The sequence below is a fragment of the Aquarana catesbeiana genome, linkage group LG01, assembly GCF_042186555.1.
Source record: "Aquarana catesbeiana isolate 2022-GZ linkage group LG01, ASM4218655v1, whole genome shotgun sequence".
Classification (NCBI taxonomy): Eukaryota; Metazoa; Chordata; class Amphibia; order Anura; family Ranidae; genus Aquarana; species Aquarana catesbeiana.
In genome coordinates, this window is record NC_133324.1 from 799416381 (window position 1) to 799438472 (window position 22092).

The 22092-nt window shown below is 47.8% G+C and overlaps 1 protein-coding gene across 1 annotated transcript in view; it reads left to right on the plus strand.

The window, feature by feature from the left end:
* LOC141114200 (plasma kallikrein-like) overlaps positions 1-22092 on the plus strand; it is a 228882-nt gene that overhangs the window by 46417 nt on the left and 160373 nt on the right. The window lies entirely within an intron of this gene.

The following is a 22092-nucleotide window of genomic DNA, read 5'->3' on the forward strand; positions in this document are numbered from 1 at the left end:
AAATAAGGGGAGACAAGCATGCACCCCCTTTTTTCCTGAATATTACCAGGCCACATGTCTTTAGGGTACACACCTTGTCCCCTTGTTGATGAGGAGACGAGGGCCAGTTCTGAAAAACCCTGGCCTGGTGGTTGTGGGAGTTTGTGAGTGGGGGGCTTATCAGAATCTCGAAACCTCCTTTGGAAGTAAGGTTGTTCCCAGACCTTTTGGGTACAACTTTTTTTTTTGGATTTTGTTCTTTTGCATGGGGTCCTACTTGACATCTCTACCTAACTCATCAAGGATAAGGGTCTGGCGGCACAGAGCTTTCATTTACAGGCAATTAAAATGGCATTTTTTTTTTGCTTTGTAAATGTGAGTTTTGCTTTGGTAGGCTGTAAAAATCAGACAGATTGTCATTTCACGGGCAAGTTAAGCATCCCCCAGGCATTTTATTAAAGCCATTTTGCATTTTTAATGCTGTATTTCCTTTTAAGTGTTATTAGAACTGCTGCTCCCCACCAAATGGAATTTAACCACCTATCCAACTGTTTATTTACTATGACCGATGGGACCAGCGCCAATGGAGGTGAACATACCCGTCCCACTGAGGGAGATTTTCTAAAACTGGTGCACAGAGAATCTAGTGCAGCTGTGCATAGTAAACAGTTAACTTTTAGGTTTTATTGTCAAAGCTTAAAGGAGTTGTAAACCCTCGTTTAAAAAAAAAAAAAAATAACAAACATGTCATACTTACCTCCACTGTGCAGTTCATTTTGCACAGAGTGGCATCAAACCTCCTCTTCTGGGGTCCCCTGACAGTGCTGGTGGCTCCTCCCCGCATCGAGTGTCCACGTTGGAGAAGCGCTCTCCTTGGTGGACACTCATGCGGACATGTTCCCGCATCTGTGTCCATTCACACAGAACGCAGGACTCAGCCCTGCCCCCTCAGCGCCGCGTCATTGGATTTGATTGACAGCAGCGGGAGCCAATGGCTGCGCTGCTATCAATCTATCCAATCAGGACACAAGACACCAGCTACAGATGGTGTGCTTGTTCCTGGCCAGAGAAAGATCCATGCCAGGTAAGTAAAATGGGAGGGCTGGGAGACTACAGCACTACAGAAGATTTTTCATCTTAATGCATAGAATGTATTAAGGTGAAAAACAATGAGGGTTTACAACCCCTTTAATTGAACAAGCTGAAGTTAGAAGCTGGTTACTATGCACAGCTGCACCAGTTTCCGTGTGTACCATTTTAGTAAATCTCCCCCACTGTGGCCACTGAACACTGATCACATGGACAATAGAAAACAATATGTAATTTCCTGGCATTGTTGTTTACTAGTGTGTGATTTCTGATCGGTAACAGAGATTACATAGTACAGGGCCATTCACAGCAGCCCTGTACCATATGATAGCTGTGGACAATCACAGATATTACAGTATTTTTCAATGGCTGCAGGAATGTAGCGAGAGAGAGTGAATATTGCTTTTACAGCCATTATGGCTGTAAGAGAAATCACAGTTTAAAAAAAAAAATCATGACCAGACTTTCCTATAGTAGTACAGTGTCCCCAATCACTGCCGCACCACTCACAATGTCCATTATCACCTTCACACTATTCATATTTTTCCTAATCATTGCCACACCAGTCATATTGTCCCTGATTATTGCCACACCAGCCATATTGTCCTTGATCGCTGTCTCACTAGTTACAGTGTCTATGATCATTGCTACAACAGTCCCAGTGTCCCTTATCACCACCACACCAGTCACAGTGTCCCTGATCATGCCACACAAGTTACAGTGTTCCTGAACAGCAGCACACCAGTGCAGAGTTGGCTCTGCCTCCTGCCTGTACCAATTCTGGCCTATTTATTGACCACGTTTTTGCCTGCTGCCTGGACTGATGCTTTGCCTGCTTGCTGACCATGTCTATGCCTGTACCTGAACTGACCCATCTACACATCCTGCTTCACGTTCCTGTGAAACTCCAGTCCCAGTCTTCCTTTTTTCAGTCTCTTGTCCTTCCTGGCCAGTGAACATGGTATTCCTGGGGACAGCCATGTACCAGTAGACAAGGCTTACTTGGCTTATAGGAACTGGGACTGCTATAGGTGGCGCTACACTAAGATATATTCCCTGATCACTTATACAGAAGCGACCGTTATAGTACATTATTTTTGACACAAATGGTTGATTTGTGAGGTAGGCCAACTGTCATGAAAAGGTTCACCTGTTGGTGGCGCTATCGGTCTCCTGGATCGCAGTACCAGTGTCCACTGGTGGCACTGTTGCATCCTTGGGCCGTAGTACCGGTGCCCACCAGTGGGTGTATTCCGGCAGTGTGGAGCAGACAGCACCCTCTGCGCTCAGGTGTAATGTGAGGTCAAATCACTGCAGTCTGATAAATACCCGGCAAGCCCTCACATCCTTGCTTTGGTGTCTCTCTCCCTGCATTCTGTCCTTGCTGCCTGTTGTTTTGACCTTGAGCCTGCATCTGCCCTGCCCTGATCTGATCCCATCCCTATCCCGAGCCCTTCCTGGTCCTGTCCCTTCTGTTCCTGGTTACCTTGTATCCCTGCCCTGTATCCCATCCATCCATCCTCTCCCTGTCCTGTTGGTTTCCCGTCCTTACTATCTGCTGATCTCCCGGTGTATGACCTTGGCCTGGCTTCTGTTTGCGGTTTCGGTATCTCCCATTTTATTGTATATACTGTTTTGTTGTTGTGGGTCTTGTGGTTGGTTGTGCACTGTTATATTCACTTATCTGTCACTTATGTATATAAACACCATTTTTATTCACTTATATACGTTTCGGGTTTCTTCTGTGCAGTCCACACAGTCTGGTTTACTAATTCCTTGACAGTACACCAAGGCCATCCCTACCAGACGTGACTGCACTGAGGAGCCTTTTTGAAAATGCAGGCAGAAATAGTGATTTATCTTTCCTCATTGGTAACTGAGGATAATTGTTATTGCCGTCTGGTATTGAAGGAGTGGGCCAGGGATCAACTATTAGAGTGTATCCGTCTGGCCCATTCTCTGGTGGATCAGGGTGGTATGCTATTTGAAAATGTTCAGCCGCTGCTTCAGCTGTGTGCAGAGCTAGCCTTGTCCAGTACTCCAGAGGGCAGGGATGATTTTTCTCCTCCCTTCAGTTTTGATCAGGTTGAGTCTCTGGTGTGGTTATTAGAGGATGATCCAGCCTTTTTCATGGAATGATATGCCTCTTGTTCACAGCAGGTGTTGCCTGATTGCATCCATTCAGTGCAATCGCTGGTTAGTCAGGCTATGTGTGAATGAATGTTTGTTCAACCTGTGCTACAGGCATGGTCAGATCTCCTTTGTTTAGCCAAGCCACAACAACCCAGCCCTGCCATTAATCACCTGCCTTCCCAAGAATCTATTCCCCCATCGCTCATGGCAACCTCAGCTACAGCCCAGTATACACAGCTTTCCACCAAGTATTATTACCCAGTCTCTACTCACTGCACCTATCCTGCTTTCAATCCACCTGCCTCTTCTCCCCCACCTGTAACAATCCCACAAAACCCTCCTCCAGCCACTGTTCCTTGGTCTTCTTTTTGCCCAACTACTTTCTTTTCTTATGACCCTGCACCTACGTACAAAGCTGCAGTGGCTAAAACAAAAAATAAACAAAAGTTCTTCCCGACCCACACCATCCTGCCAGTAACCCAACCTGCCCCCACACCAACCAACCTGTTCCAGCTTGCGTTCATGCCAGTTGAACTTGATGACCCACTCAAACCTGCCAACCCTGTGCCTGCTATCCAGCCTGATGTGCCTGCCTTCCAGCCTGATGTACCTACCTTCCAGTCTGATGTGCCCGCTTTCCAATCTGATGTCTTAATGCCTGCCTTCCAGCCCAAAGTCTCGGTGCCTGCCTTCCAGTCTGATGTGCCTACCTTCCAGTCTGATGTGTCCATTTTCCAGTCTGATGTGCCCGCTTCCCAGTCTGATGTCTTGATGTCTGCCTTCCAGCCCAAAGTCTCGGTGCCTGCCATCCAGTCTGATGTGCCTGCCTTCCAGTCTGATGTGCCTACCTTCCAGTCTGATGTGTCCGCTTCCCAGTCTGATGTGCCAGCTTCCCAGTCTGATGTCTTGATGCCTGCCTTCCAGCCCAAAGTCTTGGTGCCTGCCTTCCAGCTCGAAGTCTCGGTGCCTACCCTCCAGCCTGATGTATCTATCTTCCAGTCTGATGTGCCCTCTTTTCAGTCTGTGCCCGCTTTCCAGTCTCATGTCTTGATGCTTGCCTTCCAGTCTGATGTCTCAATGCTTGCCTTCCAGCCTGATGTCTCGGTGCCTGCCTTCCAGCCGGATGTCTCGGTGCCTGCCTTCCAGCTTGATGTCTCCACTTTCCAGTCTGATGTGCCTGCTTCCCAGTCTGTGCCCGCTTTCCAGTCTGATGTGCCCACCTTCCAGCCTGATGTCTCAATGCCTGCCTTCCAGTCTGTGCCCGCTTTCCAGTCTGTGCCCACTTTCCAGTCTGATGTGCCCGCCTTCCAGCCTGATGTCTCAGTGCCCGCTTCCCAGTCTGATGTGCCCGCTTCCCAGCCTGATGTCTCGATGCCTACTTTCCAGTCTGTGCCCGCTTTCCAGTCTGCTGTGCCCGCTTTCCAGTCTGATGTGCCCGCCTTCCAGCCTGATGTCTCAGTGCCTGCCTTCTAGTCTGTGCCCGCTTTCCAGTCTGATGTGCCCGCTTTCCAGTCTGATGTGCCCGCCTTCCAGCCTGATGTCTCGGTGCCTGCCTCCCAGTCTGATGTGCCCGCTTCCCAGTCTGATGTGCCCGCTTCCCAGTCTGACGTGCCCGCTTTCCAGTCTGATGTGCCCACCTTCCAGCCTGATGTCTCAATGCCTGCCTTCCAGTCTGTGCCCGCTTTCCAGTCTGTGCCCACTTTCCAGTCTGATGTGCCTGCTTACCAGTCTGATGTGCCTGCTTCCCAGTCTGATGTGCCCGCTTCCCAGTCTGATGTGCTCGATTCCCAGCCTGATGTCTCGATGCCTGCTTTCCAGTCTGTGCCCGCTTTCCAGTCTGCTGTGCCCGCTTTCCAGTCTGATGTGCCCGCCTTCCAGCCTGATGTCTCGGTGCCTGCCTTCTAGTTTGTGCCCGCTTTCCAGTCTGATGTGCTAGCTTTCCAGTCTGATGTGCCCGCCTTCCAGCCTGATGTCTCGGTGCCTGCCTCCCAGTCTGATGTGCCCGCTTCCCAGTCTGATGTGCCCGCTTCCCAGTCTGATGTGCCCGCTTCCCAGTCTGACGTGCCCGCTTCCCAGTCTGATTTGCCCACCTTCCAGCCTGATGTCTCGATGCCTGCTTTCCAGTCTGTGCTCACTTTCCAGTCTGTGCCTGCTTTCCAGTATGATGTGCCCACCTTCCAGCCTGATGTCTCGATGCTTGCCTTTCAGCCTGATGTGCCTGCTTCCCAGTCTGATGTGCCTGCTTCCCAGTCTGATGTGCCCGCTTCCCAGTCTGATGTGCCTGCCTTCCAGTCTGATGTGCCTGCCTTCCAGCCTGATGTCTCGGTGCCTGCCTTCCAGATGGATGTCTTGATATTGGTGTGTCAGCCTGAAGTTTCGGTGCCCGTGTGTCAGCCTGAAGTTTTGGTGCCCGTGTGTCATCCTGAAGTTTCACCCCCGTTACCCAGTCTGCTGAACCGGTGCCCGTTACCCAGTCTGCTGAACCGGTGCCCATTACCCAGTCTGTTGAACCGGAGTCTGTTAAGCCAGTGCCCGTTGTTCGGCTTGCCGGACCAGTGCCCGGTGTCCAGCTCGCTGAACCGGGCCCGTTACCCAGCCCACAGTTTGTTGAGCCAGTGCCTGTGATCCAGTCTGCCCTTACAGTGCTCGCTGTTTGCTGCCAAGCTCGATGACCCGGAGCCCGCTGTCTGCTCTGATGTGCCCGCTGTCTGCTCCGATGTGCCTGCTGTCTGCTCGGATGTATCCGCTGCCCAGTCTAAGGTGCTTGATGCCCAGCCTGAAGTACCCGATGCCCAGCCTGACGTGCCCTCATCTGTTGTTCAGTTTGAGGCCATTAACTTTGGACAATTTCATCTAGTTGGAGCGTCCGGAGGCCACTCCTTTGAGGGGGGGTACTGTCATGAAAAGGTTCACCCGTTGGTGGCGCTATCAGCCTCCTGGATCGCAGTACCAGTGTCCACCAGCGGGTGTCTTCCAACACCTAAGACCTGTAATAAGAGGACTCACCTGCTGGTGGCACTGTTGCATCCTTGGGCCGTAGTACCTGTGTCCACCAGCGGGTGTATTCCGGCAGTGTGGAGCAGACAGCACCCTCTGCGCTCAGGTGTAACGTGAGGTCAAATCACTGCAGTCTGAAAAATACCCAGCAAGCCCTCACATCCTTGCCTTGGTGTCTCTCTCCCTGCATTCTGTCCTTGCTGCCTGTTGTTTTGACCTTGAGCCTGCATCTGCCCTGCCCTGCCCTGATCTGATCCCATCCCTATCCCAAGCCCTTCCTGGTCCTGTCCCTTCTGTTCCTGGTTACCTTGGATCCCTGCCCTGTATCCCATCCATCCATCCATCCTCTCCCTGTCCTGTTGGTTTCCTGTCCTTACCATCTGCTGATCTCCCGGTGTATGACCTTGGCCTGGCTTCTGTTTGCGGTTTCAGTATCTCCCATTTTATTGTATATACTGTTTTGTTGTTGTGGGTCTTGTGGTTGGTTGTGCACTGTTATATTCACTTATCTGTCACTTATGTATATAAACACCATTTTTATTCACTTATATATGTTTCGAGTTTCTTCTGTGCAGTCCACACAGTCTGGTTTACTAATTCCTTGACACCAACGCACCTCTATCCTAGAACAGAGGGTAAATTAATTTGATATTACTACCTCTACTCACACTGAAGAATTGGAATCTCTTAAGGATGATTATTCTGCCCTTCAAACTTGCCTAGAAGATTTTGAGAATCGCACCAGGAGATCAAATCTACAAATCCGCGGTATTCCTGAAGAAATTGATGATTTACAATCTACGGTTACAGCACTCTTTTAAGAACTTGCTCCTTCTATCCCAATAGAACAGTCAGAAATGGACAGAATTCACAGAGCCCTAACCTCACGTAAGGAAGATGGACCTCCCGGAGATATAGTTATTAAAATGCACTACTTTTGCACAAAGGAACAATTGATGGAAACTTCAAGGAATAAGGAATCTTTAATTTTCCAGGGGCATAGGTACCAAGTCTTCCATGACCTATCCCAAGTAACACTAATTAAATGCAAAGAAATGAAACCTCACCTGCAAACTCTCAAATTTCATTCTTATCGCTGGGGTTTCCCCTTTTCTCTTCGCTTTTCCTATAAAGGGACTTCCTATACCTGCAGATCAACAAATGACCTTCTAGCAACTATCTGAGACCTTCTCCTGTTAACATCTGCAACAATAACAAATGGAACCAAACGTCGACTGAATTCTTCATCCTCGCAACAGCCTCAATATCCCCAAGATCCCCAGACAACCCAGGCCCCTCTTAGCTTTGCTTCACCACCACCTGAAGAAGAAGATTACAGACTAATACATCCTATGTAGGTGATATATATGTTCTCATTTCTTTTTCCTTTGCTTATTCCTAGGGAATAGCCTTATCTACACAACATATGTTTAGCCCTAGGGGTAATGCCTCCAAGGATTTGATCACTGACTCTATTCTCAGGATAGTTTACCAAAGATAGTGATCTAATACTAGGTCTATAAGATTCGCTAATATCTGGTCTGATGTATCCTAACTAGGGATGAGCTTCATGTTCAAGTCAAACCCATGTTCAACTCAAACATCGTGTGTTCGGTCGTTCGCCGAATTACGAACGATATGGGCCATTCGCGTCAAATTCGAGTGGCACGTCACGGCCCATAATTCACTGCGGCATCGCAGTACATTGCTGGCTGATGATTGGCCAAGCATGCACTATGACCCGCATGCTTGGCCAATCACAACGCTGTCTGTACAGAGAGCCATAATTGGCCAAAGCCAGGGTGGCTTTAGCCAATTATGGCTCAGTGGGTTTAGTACACGCCCCACACTATATAAGGCCACCTGCACGGCGGCCCTATGTAGTGTGTTCCGGCGTTGAGAGAGAGATAGACAGAGAGACAGTGTCATTTGATTTAAGTTACATAGAGTAGGCAGGCGAGTCAGTTAGCTGCACTTACAGTGTATTGTGTATATATATACATCCTAGGTGTTGTGTATATATATATATATATATAAATTGTATTCAGTTTAGCTAGATCCATTCCTGTTATTCTCTTCCTACTGACAGGCAGGTGTTTTTACAGTATTTACAGCTACCTGAAGAAAATTGCTGGTGTTCTTCTGATCCTATTAGTCCTATTAGCTACAGTATTTACAGTTAGTGTAGTGCGTCCTCTGTACAGTGTGCATCTAAAGCTACCTGAAGAAAATTTGTGGTGTTCTTCTGATCCTATTCATACAGAACCGCAGGCAGCTGCAGTATTTACAAGTTAGTCTAGTGTGTCCTCTGCACAGTGTGCACCTAAAGCTACCTGAAGAAAATGAGTGGTTTTCTTCTGATCCTATTAGTACAGTACCGCAGGCAGCTGCAGTATTTACAAGTTAGTGTAGTGCGTCCTCTGCACAGTGTGCACCTAAAGCTACCTGAAGAAAATTTGTGGTGTTCTTCTGATTCTATTAGTACAGTACCGCAGGCAGCTGCAGTATTTACAAGTTAGTGTAGTGCGTCCTCTGCACAGTGTGCACCTAAAGCTACCTGAAGAAAATTGGTGGTGTTCTTCTGATCCTATTAGTATCGCAGGCAGCTGTAGTATTTACAAGTTAGTGTAGTGCATCCTCTGCACAGTGTGCACCTAAAGCTACCTGAAGAAGATTAGTGGTGTTCTTCTGATCCTATTAGTACAGCAGGCAGCTATAGTATTTACAAGTTAGTGTAGTGCGTCCTCTGCACAGTGTGCACCTAAAGCTACCTGAAGAAAATTAATGGGTGGTCTTCTGATCCTATTAGTACAGTACCGCAGGCAGCTGCAGTATTTAAAAAGTTAGTGTAGTGCGTCCTCTGCACAGTGTGCACCTAAAGCTACCTGAAGAAAATTAGTGGTGTTCTTCTGACCCTATTAGTACAGTACCGCAGGCAGCTGCAGTATTTACAAGTTAGTGTAGTGCGTCCTCTGCACAGTGTGCACCTAAAGCTACCTGAAGAAAATTAGTGGTGTTCTTCTGATCCTAATAGTACACTACCGCAGGCAGCTGCAGTATTTACAAATTAGTGTAGTGCGTCCTCTGCACAATGTGCATCTAAACTACCTGAAGAAAATTGGTGGTGTTCTTCTGATCCTATTAGTATTGCAGGCAGCTGTTGTTAGGTACTTGGTAGTTGAGCCCGACTGCTAGAAGGAGACCTCTCTTAAACGCTGGTTCAGGGGCCACTGGAAGTGGGAACAGTGGTCTCTTGAGCACAGTGGGTAGGAGGGCCTGATGCAGGTTCCTGCGGTAGCAAACACTGGAACTGGAAAGACGTCCCTCCGGGATGGCTGAGCTGCGGATGCAGGTAGGCTGAAGCAGATCAGTAGGCAGACAGGTGGATGACTTGGCAGCAGCAGAACCTGGAGCTTGGCAAAGCAGGCTGGAAGCAGCGTCACAGGACACAGGCAAAGCAGGGTCAGACAGTCCGTTTGGCAGGCGATTAGGCTAGTATATGGCAGGAGGGATAATCAAAGAATAGTCAGGCAGGCAGGAGTTCGGCAACGGGTCACAAGAGGTCAGGCAGGCCGGGTCAGATTGGAGACAGGAGAATGTTCAGACGGAGACGGGTCACTAGCAAATACAACAACAGGTAGGATACAGGAACTCAGGTGCAGAGCTGCAGACGAACAGCACCTGATGGAAGCATGTGACAGTCTTTTAAAGGGCCCTTGGCGCAAAACAGCGCTAGCGTGAACGGGCGCTCCGATGCCCCCTAGTGGAGATTTCAGCAGAACTGCCCTGGGAAGGCCCCTCGTGCACCTGCGCGCATGCATGTTCGCCCGACGGCCACTGATATGTCCCTGACATTGCCCCCTCCCAACGGGCAGCCTCCGGATGCCCAGATAACTCTTCTTTTTAGGATGAGCAGAGAAAAAGGCATGGATCAAACGTTTGGCATGAACATTACTGTCAGGTTCCCATGAGTTATTTTCCAGACCATACCCCTTCCATTTAATTAAAAACTGTACTTGCCCAGATCTCTTTCTGCAATCAAGGATGGCCTCCACTTCGTATTCCTCATTTCCGTCCACCAAGACAGGTTCAGGGACCCTGGTGCCCCTATCAGGAAAAGGATCATCTACAGCAGGCTTCAAAAGCGACACATGAAACACAGGGTGGATTTTAAGTGAATCAGGTAAACACAGTTCATAGGATACCTCGTTGATTTTCCTTTTCACAGAGAAGGGCCCAATAAATTTAGGAGCAAGCTTTTTGGAAGGACAAGTCAACCTAATATTATTGGTAGACAGCCATACATTATCACCAAGCTGAAGGTTTAGATCTCCTTTTCTTTTTTGATCGAAGAACCTCTTGCTGTCTGCTTGTGCCTTGGATACCGCTTCTTGTAACATCCGGTTATTATGACTGAGGAACTGCACTGTGTCCTGGACCGCTGGAACTGAGGACTCTGGAAGAAAATCTGGTAAAAAAGATACATGAAAACCATAATTGGCAAAGAAAGGAGATTGACCAGTGGCAGAATGACTAGCATTATTATAAGCGAATTCCGCTAGGGGCAGCAGGGACACCCAATCATCTTGCACAAAAGATGTGAAACACCTAATGTATTGCTCCAGCGTCTGCTTTGTCCTTTCAGTTTGCCCATTCGTTTGGGGGTGGTATGCTGAGGACAGGGTTAGTTCAATTTTCAAGATCTCACATAGGGCTTTCCAGAAGCGTGAAGTTAACTGCACCCCCCTATCGGACACTATATTTGCGGGGACTCCATGCAGCCGTGCAGTGATGAACACACGGGCCGTTTCAACAGCAGAAGGTGTTCCCTTTAGGGGCACAAAGTGGGCCATTTTAGACAGCCGGTCGACGACCACAAAGATCGCCGAACATCCTTCAGAGCATGGTAGTTCAACTATAAAGTCCATTGCTATCATCCTCCAGGGTCTATCTGGTATAGGCAATGGTCTAAGTAGTCCCCAAGCTGTTCCTGGAAGTTTTATTCTGAATGCAAACAGAACAGGAGTTAACGTATTTTCTGCAAAATTCCTTCAGGTTAGGCCACCAGAAAGTGCGTTGCACAAGCTCAAGGGTCTTGCGGACCCCAAAATGTCCTGCAAGTGGGTGGTCATGCAATAATGTCAGCACCTTGACTCGGGCGCTCTCCGGTACGAATATTTGACTTCCTCTCCACAACAATCCATCTCGGGGTGTTAAAGAGGATCCCTGGAGACTTGAAGGTTCTGGTGATGCTTCTCTAATCATGGACAGGAGATCCGTTTGAAGAAGTAGGAAGCTATTTGCCGGCAGAATGGTGTCAGGTACTGAAAGGTCTTTAGGGTTGTCAAACATGCGCGACAGCGCGTCTGGTTTTACATTTTTAGTTCCAGGCCGGTAAGTGATGTGGAAACAGAAACGTGTAAAGAATAGAGCCCATCTGGCCTGTCGGGGTTTCAGTCTCTTAGCAGCTCTTAAGTATTCGAGATTCTTGTGGTCAGTATATATCAGCACCGGATGGACTGCACCCTCTAACAAGTACCTCCATTCTTCTAAAGCTGTCTTGATAGCAAGTAGTTCCCGGTCTCCCACATCGTAATTCCGCTCAGCCGGGGAGAGTTTTCTAGAAAAGAATCCTACGGGGTGCATCAGGTCCTTGTTGCTCTGTCGTTAAGAAATGACAGCACTCACTGCCACTTCGGAAGCATCAACCTCCAGTATAAAAGGTAAGGATGGGTCAGGATGGCTAAGGATCGGAGCTGAAGTGAAACGTCTCTTTAATTCTTCAAAGGCCCTCTGAGCCCCCGGGCTCCAGTGGAAACGAGAGTTCTGCTCGGTTAGCTGCGTGATGGGGGAGATAATGGCAGAAAATCCCCTAATGAAATTTCTATAAAAATTTGCAAATCCGATGAAGCATTGCACGCCCTTCTCATCCAGAGGAGCTGGCCAATCTAGCACAGCAGACACCTTCTGAGGGTCCATTTTGATGCCGGTTGGGGAGATCACTAACCCCAGAAACTGAATCTCTTCTTGTTCGAATTCGCACTTCTCCGCTTTAGCATACAGTCCGTGCAAAAGAAGACAGTCCAGGACCCTACGGACATGTTCCCTATGTTGATTAAGTGAACTGGAGAAGATTAAGATGTCATCCAAGTAGACGATTACAAAGATGTCCAGGAAATCTCTGAAAACGTCTTTGACTAGATGCTGGAAAGTGGCAGGAGCATTGCATAGGCCGAAGGGCATGACCAGATACTCATAGTGTCCTAAACGGGTCCGGAAAGCCGTCTTCCATTCATCTCCGGCCCGAATGCGGACCAGATTGTAGGCCCCTCTTAGATCCAGCTTGGTGAAGATGATGGCAGACCTCAACTTCTGGAACAGTTCAGGTATCAGAGGCAACGGGTAGCGTTTTTTGACCGTAACCTTGTTTAACTCCCGATAGTCCACACATGGACGAAGAGTCTGATCTTTTTGGAGACAAAAAATATTCCGGCACCAGCTGGGGAAGTAGAAGGTCAAATAAAGCCCTTTTCGAGGTTTTCATTTATGTATATCTTAAGTGCCTCTTGTTCTTTTTCAGACAGCGGAAAGATGCGCCTGAAAGGAATCTCAGCCCCAGGGAGCAGCTCAATTGGGCAATCATAGGGACGATGGGGTGGCAGGGAGTCCGCTCCCTTCTTACTGAACACATCCGCAAATTCCCGATAGGCCTCTGGTATGGTTCGAAGCAGGTCGCGATCAATGTCCATACAAAGTAAAGTAGCAGCAGGCTTAGAGGGTTCAGGTAAGCAATGTTTTTGGCAGTAGGGTGACCGAAACTTGATTTCACCCGTAGACCAGTTAAGGTGAGGGTTATGGGCCTGGAGCCAGGGCATGCCCAAAATGATCGGAAATAATAAAGATGAGATAACGTCCAGAGTTAGTATCTCTTTATGTTGAGATAAACAGGTGGCAGACAGAGGAAGGGTTTCCTGAGAGACTTGTCCTGATTTTATGTGGGACCCATCGGCCAGAAAAACTGAGAGTCTGTGTGTCTTGTCTTTTAGGGGAAGATTTTGTTGAGTAGCGAAAGCAGAGTCAATAAAGCAACTACATGCCCCGGAATCAATAATGGCGTTGACCTAGATTGTTCTTCCCTGGAGCTGCAATGAGAGAGGGAGAGCAAGTTGAGTTGCATTGGCGGTTAATCCAGATAAACTGGCCGGAGTAGAAGAAAAACACTTACGAGTCTTGACCGGACAGTTGTTCATGTAGTGGCCCGCCCCACCACAGTAGAGGCAGAGGTTTAGCTGGCGTCTGCGTGCCCGTTCTTCTGGGGGCAGTGTAGAGCGCATAAGTCCCAGTTGCATTGGCTCGGGAGCATCAGGTGTTTGGGTGGCCGGACTTGGGCAGGCAGAAGGTAGATATCGGGAGGCAGGAACCGGAACTTTTGCAGTCATCCACATAGGGCGCGTTTGCTGGGAAGAGCGTTCAGACCGGCGCTCACGAAGGCGTCGGTCAATCTGGATGGTTAGAGCTATGAGTTCTTCAAGGGTATCGGGCATCCCTACCTGAGCAAGCTCATCCTTTAGACTCTCAGATAACCCCATGCGGAACTGATGACGTAAAGCTGCGTTGTTCCATTGAGTGTCCGCGCTCCAGCGTCGGAAGTCCGTAACATAGTCCTCGGCCGGCCTACGGCCTAGCTGGAGCGCGAACAAAGCTGCCTCAGTGGTGGCAGTCCACTGAGGGTCCTCGTACAACTGGGCCATGGCTTCGAAAAAGGCAGGCAAAGACTGGATCTGTACAGAGTTGGTTTCAAGCAGGCGGTGGGCCTAGGTCTGGGGTTCCCCTTGAAGAAGGGATATGACAAATCCCACTTTAGTAGCCTCCAAGGAAAAAGTCAGTGGCTGCAGGGCGAAGTAAAGTTGACAGGCGCTGCGGAAGGCCAGAAACTTGGTTCGGTCTCCAGAAAACCTCTCAGGGATGGGGACCCTTGATTCAGGTGGAAGCATGACCACAGAGGGTGGTGCAGCAGCCTGTGCTGGAGCAGCTGCGGAGGCAGAGGCCACACCTCCAGGACCACTAAGGTTCAGCACTTGACCCTCCAGTCTGTTGTAGCTGTCTTGTAAAGTCTTTACTGCCTGGGTGAATGCCGCTAGGTGCGTACAGATCTCCTTGATGGGAGAGGTCTCACCTGTGGGCTCAGTCATGGCTGTTCGTACTGTTAGGTCCCTGGTAGTTGAGCCCGACTGGTAGAAGGAGACCTCTCTTAAACGCTGGTTCAGGGGCCACTGGAAGTGGGAACAGTGGTCTCTTGAGCACAGTGAGTAGGAGGGCCTGATGCAGGTTCCTGCGGTAGCAAACACTGGAACTGGAAAGATGTCCCTCCGGGATGGCTGAGCTGCGGATGCAGGTAGGCTGAAGCGGATCAGTAGGCAGACAGGTGGATGACTTGGCAGCAGCAGAACCTGGAGCTTGGCAAAGCAGGCTGGAAGCAGCGTCACAGGACACAGGCAAAGCAGGGGTAGACAGTCCATTTGGCAGGAGATCAGGCTAGTATATGGCAGGAGGGATAATCAAAGAATAGTCAGGCAGGAGTTCAGCAACGGGTCACAAGATATGAGCGAGGTCAGGCAGGCCGGGTCGGATTGGAGACAGGAGAATGGTCAGACGGAGCCGGGACACTAGCAAATACAACAACAGGCAGGATACAGGAACTCAGGTGCAGAGCTGCAGACGAACAGCACCTGATGGAAGCATGTGACAGTCTTTTAAAGGGCCCTTGGCGCCAAACAGCGCTAGCGCGAACACGCGAACACGCGAACGGGCACGCGCGGGAGCGCTCCGACGCCCCCTAGTGGAGATTTCAGCAGAACTGCCCTGGGAAGGCCCCTCGTGCACCTGCGCTCACGCATGTTTGCCCGACGGCCACTGATATGTCCCTGACAGCTGTAGTATTTACAAGTTAGTGTAGTGCGTCCTCTGCACAGTGTACACCTAAAGCTACCTGAAGAAAATTGGTGGTGTTCTTCTGATCCTATTATTATCGCAGGCAGCTGTAGTATTTACAAGTTAGTTTAGTGCGTCCTCTGCACAGTGTACACCTAAAGCTACCTAAAGAAAATTGGTGGTGTTCTTCTGATCCTATTAGTATCACAGACAGCTGTAGTATTTACAAGTTAGTGTAGTGCGTCCTCTGCACAGTGTGCACCTAAAGCTACCTGAAGAAAATTAGTGGTGTTCTTCTGATCCTATTAGTACAGTACCACAGGCAGCTGCAGTATTTACAAGTTAGTATAGTGCGTCCTCTGCACAGTGTGCACCTAAAGCTACCTGAAGAAAATTAGTGGTGTTCTTCTGATCCTATTATTACCGCAGGCAGCTATAGTATTTACAAATTAGTGTAGTGCGTCCTCTGCACAGTGTACACCTAAAGCTACCTGAAGAAAATTAGTGGTGTTCTTCTGATCCTATTAGTACAGTACCGCAGGCAGCTGCAGTATTTACAAGTTAGTGTAGTGCGTCCTCTGCACAGTGTGCACCTAAAGCTAAATGAAGAAAATTATTGGTGTTATTCTGATCCCCATAGTACAGTACCGCAGGCAGCTGCAGTATTTACAAGTTAGTGTAGAGCGTCCTCTGCACAGTGTGCACCTAAAGCTACCTGAAGAAAATTAGTGGTGTTCTTCTGATCCTAATAGTACACTACCGCAGGCAGCTGCAGTATTTACAAATTAGTGTAGTGCGTCCTCTGCACAGTGTGCACCTAAAGCTACCTGAAGAAAATTGGTGGTGTTCTTCTGATCCTATTAGTATCGCAGGCAGCTGTAGTATTTACAAATTAGTGTAGTGCGTCCTCTGCACAGTGTGCACCTAAAGCTACCTGAAGAAAATTGGTGGTTTTCTTCTGATCCTATTAATACCGCAGGCAGCTGTAGTATTTACAAATTAGTGTAGTGCATCCTCTGCACAGTGTGCACTTAAACCTACCTGAAGAAAATTGGTGGTGTTCTTCTGATCCTATTAGTACAGTACTGCAGGCAGCTGCAGTATTTACAAGTTAGTTTAGTGCATTCTCTGCACAGTGTGCACCTAAAGCTACCTGAAGAAAATTAGTGGTGTTCTTCTGATCCTAATAGTACAGTATCGCAGGCAGCTGCAGTATTTACAAGTTAGTGTAGTGCATCCTCTGCACAGTGTGCACCTAAAGCTACCTGAAGAAAATTAGTGGTGTTCTTCTGATCCTATTAGTACAGTACTGCAGGCAGCTGCAGTATTTACAAGTTAGTGTAGTGCATCCTCTGCACAGTGTGCACCTAAAGCTACCTGAAGAAAATTAGTGGTGTTCTTCTGATCCTATTAGTACAGTACTGCAGGCAGCTGCAGTATTTACAAGTTAGTGTAGTGCGTCCTCTGCACAGTGTGTACGTAAAGCTACCTGAAGAAAAGTGGTGGTGTTCTTCTGATCCTATTAGTACCGCAGGCAGCTGTAGTATTTACAAGATAGTGTAGTGTGTCCTCTGCACAGTGTGCACCTAAAGCTACCTGAAGAAAATTATTGGTGTTCTTCTGATCCTAATAGTACACTACCGCAGGCAGCTGCAGTATTTACAAATTAGTGTAGTGCGTCCTCTGCACGGTGGGCACCTAAAGCTATCTGAAGAAAATTGGTGGTGTTCTTCTGATCCTATTAGTATCGCAGGCAGCTGTAGTATTTACAAGTTAGTGTAGTGTGTCCTCTGCACAGTGTGCACCTAAAGCTACCTGAACAAAATTAGTGGTGTTCTTCTGATACTATTAGTACAGTACCGCAGGCAGCTGCAGTATTTACAAGTTAGTTTAGTGCGTTCTCTGCACAGTGTGCACCTAAAGCTACCTGAAGAAAATTAGTGGTGTTCTTCTGATCCTATTAGTAAAGTATCGCAGGCAGCTGCAGTATTTACAAGTTAGTGTAGTGCGTCCTCTGCACAGTGTGCACCTAAAGCTACCTGAAGAAAATTGGTGGTGTTCTTCTGATCCTATTAGTACTGTACTGCAGGCAGCTGCAGTATTTACAAGTTAGTGTAGTGCGTTCTCTGCACAGTGTGCACCTAAATCTACCTGAAGAAAATTAGTGGTGCTCTTCTGATCCTATTAGTACAGTATCGCTGGCAGCTGCAGTATTTACAAGTTAGTGTAGTGTGTCCTCTGCACAGTGTGCACTTAAAGGTACCTTAAGAAAATTGGTGGTGTTCTTCTGATCCTATTAGTACAGCAGGCAGCTGTAGTAATTACAAGTTAGCGTAGTGCATCCTCTGCACAGTGTGCACCTAAAGCTACCTGAAGAAAATTAGTGGTGTTCTTCTGATCCTAATAGTACACTACCGCAGGCAGCTGCAGTATTTACAAGTTAGTGTAGTGCGTCATCTGCACAGTGTGCACCTAAAGCTACCTGAAGAAAATTGGTGGTGTTCTTCTGATCCTATTAGTATCGCAGGCAGCTGTAGTATTTACAAATTAGTGTAGTGCGTCCTCTGCACAGTGTGCACCTAAAGCTACCTGAAGAAAATTGGTGGTTTTCTTCTGATCCTATTAATACCGCAGGCAGCTGTAGTATTTACAAATTAGTGTAGTGCATCCTCTGCACAGTGTGCACTTAAACCTACCTGAAGAAAATTGGTGGTGTTCTTCTGATCCTATTAGTACAGTACTGCAGGCAGCTGCAGTATTTACAAGTTAGTTTAGTGCATTCTCTGCACAGTGTGCACCTAAAGCTACCTGAAGAAAATTAGTGGTGTTCTTCTGATCCTAATAGTACAGTATCGCAGGCAGCTGCAGTATTTACAAGTTAGTGTAGTGCATCCTCTGCACAGTGTGCACCTAAAGCTACCTGAAGAAAATTAGTGGTGTTCTTCTGATCCTATTAGTACAGTACTGCAGGCAGCTGCAGTATTTACAAGTTAGTGTAGTGCGTCCTCTGCACAGTGTGTACCTAAAGCTACCTGAAGAAAAGTGGTGGTGTTCTTCTGATCCTATTAGTACCGCAGGCAGCTGTAGTATTTACAAGATAGTGTAGTGTGTCCTCTGCACAGTGTGCACCTAAAGCTACCTGAAGAAAATTATTGGTGTTCTTCTGATCCTAATAGTACACTACCGCAGGCAGCTGCAGTATTTACAAATTAGTGTAGTGCGTCCTCTGCACGGTGGGCACCTAAAGCTATCTGAAGAAAATTGGTGGTGTTCTTCTGATCCTATTAGTATCACAGGCAGCTGTAGTATTTACAAGTTAGTGTAGTGTGTCCTCTGCACAGTGTGCACCTAAAGCTACCTGAACAAAATTAGTGGTGTTCTTCTGATACTATTAGTACAGTACCGCAGGCAGCTGCAGTATTTACAAGTTAGTTTAGTGCGTTCTCTGCACAGTGTGCACCTAAAGCTACCTGAAGAAAATTAGTGGTGTTCTTCTGATCCTATTAGTAAAGTATCGCAGGCAGCTGCAGTATTTACAAGTTAGTGTAGTGCGTCCTCTGCACAGTGTGCACCTAAAGCTACCTGAAGAAAATTGGTGGTGTTCTTCTGATCCTATTAGTACTGTACTGCAGGCAGCTGCAGTATTTACAAGTTAGTGTAGTGCGTTCTCTGCACAGTGTGCACCTAAATCTACCTGAAGAAAATTAGTGGTGCTCTTCTGATCCTATTAGTACAGTATCGCTGGCAGCTGCAGTATTTACAAGTTAGTGTAGTGTGTCCTCTGCACAGTGTGCACTTAAAGGTACCTTAAGAAAATTGGTGGTGTTCTTCTGATCCTATTAGTACCGCAGGCAGCTGTAGTAATTACAAGTTAGCGTAGTGCATCCTCTGCACAGTGTGCACCTAAAGCTACCTGAAGAAAATTAGTGGTGTTCTTCTGATCCTAATAGTACAATACCGCAGGCAGCTGCAGTATTTACAAGTTAGTGTAGTGCGTCCTCTGCACAGTGTGCACCTAAAGCTACCTGAAGAAAATGAGTGGTGTTCTTCTGATCCTATTAGTACAGTACCGCAGGCAGCTGCAGTATTTACAAATTAGTGTAGTGCGTCCTCTGCACAGTGTGCACCTAAAGCTACCTGAAGAAAATTTGTGGTGTTCTTCTGATCCTATTAGTACCGCAGGCAGCTGTAGTATTGACAAGTTAGCGTAGTGTGTCCTCTGCACAGTGTGCACCTAAAGCTACCTGGAGAAAATTAGTGGTGTTCTTCTGATCCTATTAGTACAGTACCGCAGGCAGCTGCAGTATTTACAAGTTAGTTTAGTGCGTTCTCTGCACAGTGTGCACCTAAAGCTACTTGAAGAAAATTAGTGGTGTTCTTCTGATCCTATTAGTACAGTATCGCAGGCAGCTGCAGTATTTACAAGTTAGTGTAGTGCGTCCTCTGCACAGTGTGCACCTAAATCTACCTGAAGAAAATTAGTGGTGTTCTTCTGATCCTATTAGTATCACAGGCAGCTAAAGTATTTACAAGTTAGTGTAGTGCGTCCTCTGCACAGTGTGCACCTAAAGCTACCTGAAGAAAATTAGTGGTGCTCTTCTGATCCTATTAGTACAGTATCGCAGGCAGCTGCAGTATTTACAAGTTAGTGTAGTGCGTCCTCTGCACAGTGTGCACCTAAAGCTACCTGAAGAAAATTAGTGGTGTTCTTCTGATCCTATTAGTACCGCTGGCAGCTGTAGTATTTACAAGTTAGTGTAGTTCATCCTCTGCACAGTGTGCACTTAAAGGTACCTTAAAAAAATTGGTGGTGTTCTTCTGATCCTATTAGTACCGCAGGCAGCTGTAGTATTTACAAGTTAGCGTAGTGTGTCCTCTGCACAGTGTGCACCTAAAGCTACCTGAAGAAAATTAGTAGTGTTCTTATGATCCTATTAATACCACAGGGAGGCAGCTACAGTATTTACAGTTAGTGTAGTGCGTCCTCTGCACAGTGTGCACCTAAAGCTACCTGAAGAAAATTAGTAGTGTTCTTCTGATCCTATTAATACCACAGGCAGGCAGCTACAGTATTTACAGTTAGTGTCGTGCGTCCTCTGCACAGTGTGCACCTAAAGCTACCTGGAGACAACTCCTGTTGTTTTGCTCCTTTTAATACCACAAGCAGGCAGCTACAGTATTTACAGGTAGTGTACTGTGTCCTCTGCACAGTGTGCACCTAAAGCTACCTGAAGAAAATTAGTGGTGTTCTTCTGATCCTATACTGATACCACAAGCAGGCAGCTACAGTATTTACAGTTAGTGTACTGCGTCCTCTGCACAGTGTGCACCTAAAGCTACCTGAAGATAATTGCTGTTGTTCTGCTCCTATTAATACCACAGACAGGCAGCTACAGTATTTACAGTTAGTGTTCTGCGTCCTTTGCACAGTGTGCACCTAAAGCTACCTGAATAAAATTGGTGGTGTTCTTCTGATCCTATATTAATACCACAGGCAGGCAGCTACAGTATTTACAGTTAGTGTCCTGTGTCCTCTGCACAGTGTGCACCTAAAGCTACCTGAAGACAATTGGTGGTGTTCTTCTGATCCTATATTAATACCACAGGCAGGCAGCTACAGTATTTACAAGTTAGTGTAGTGCGTCCTCTGCACAGTGTGCACCTAAAGCTATCTGAAGACAATTGCTGTTCTTCTGCTCCTATTAATACCACAGGCAGGCAGCTACAGTATTTACAGTTAGTGTACTGCGTCCTCGGCACAGTGTGCACCTAAAGCTACCTGAAGACAATTGCTGGTGTTCTCATACCAATAAAACTACAGGCATGCAGTTGATTCTGCTAGCGGCAGTATCAGTATATATATACATCCCAGCTTTGTGCAGCTACATCTCACAGCAGGCCATTAGTATGTCTGGAAGACCAACAAGGAGAGGCGGACAGTCACAAGCCAATAAAAGAGGGCAAGCAGGCTCTGTGTCTAGAGGCAACAGTGCTGGTCGGGAAGATGGTGCATCCTCATCAGCACGTGGCCGAGGGACATGCTTGTCCTTTTTTTCGGCAGCTGGCCGTGTTGAGCTGCAACATGTGGAAGACTTGGTAGAGTGGATGACCAAGCAGTCCTCATCCTCCTCATCCTCTCTCACCCAGGCTCAGGGTACTTTGTCTGGCAAAGCAGCTGCCAACGCGGCCTCTTCCCTCGGCTCGATGGCATCAGTCACTCCTTCCCTAGCCCCATCATGTCCTCCTAAGGAGTCCCCCAAACTGTTTGACCACAGTGTTGGGTACATGCTCCAGGAGGATGCCCAGTGTTTTGAAGGCTCCGATGATGGTACCCAGCTAGAGGAAGGCAGTAACGTGAACCCAAAGAGAGGGGGTGCCCAAGAAGGACAGCAATCTGGCAGTCATGTTCCCCCAGCTGCAGCATACTGCCAGCTTTGCTCCAGTGATGAGGAGGGAGGGGATGATGAGGTCACTGACTCCACATGGGTGCCTGATAGGAGTGAGGAGGAGGCGGCACATCACCAACGGGGCAGGATGCCCCCCAGGGGCCAGCTTAAGGGCAGCACACCGACTGCATCACACTGCAGAGCTCCGCATGTGCAGGGAAATGCTGTTGTTGGCCGTTATTCCAAAAGTTCTTTGGTGTGGGCCTTTTTTGAGACGAGTGCATCAGATCCCACCGCTGCTATTTGCAACATATGTCTCAAGCGTATATCGCGTGGCCAAAACATCTTCCGCTTGGGCACCACATGCTTGACCAGACATATGTTGACCTGCCATGCAGTTCGTTGGCAAGCGTACCTAAAAGACCCACACCGAAGAACAAAGAGGACCTCTCCTTGCTCCTCATCAGTTGGGATCTCCAACCCCACTATACACTCAGTCCTCTCTGAGACCTGCACTGAGAGGAATGAAGGTGTAGTATTAGTTGTGTCACAGCCAAGTACTTGGGGGCAATCTGCT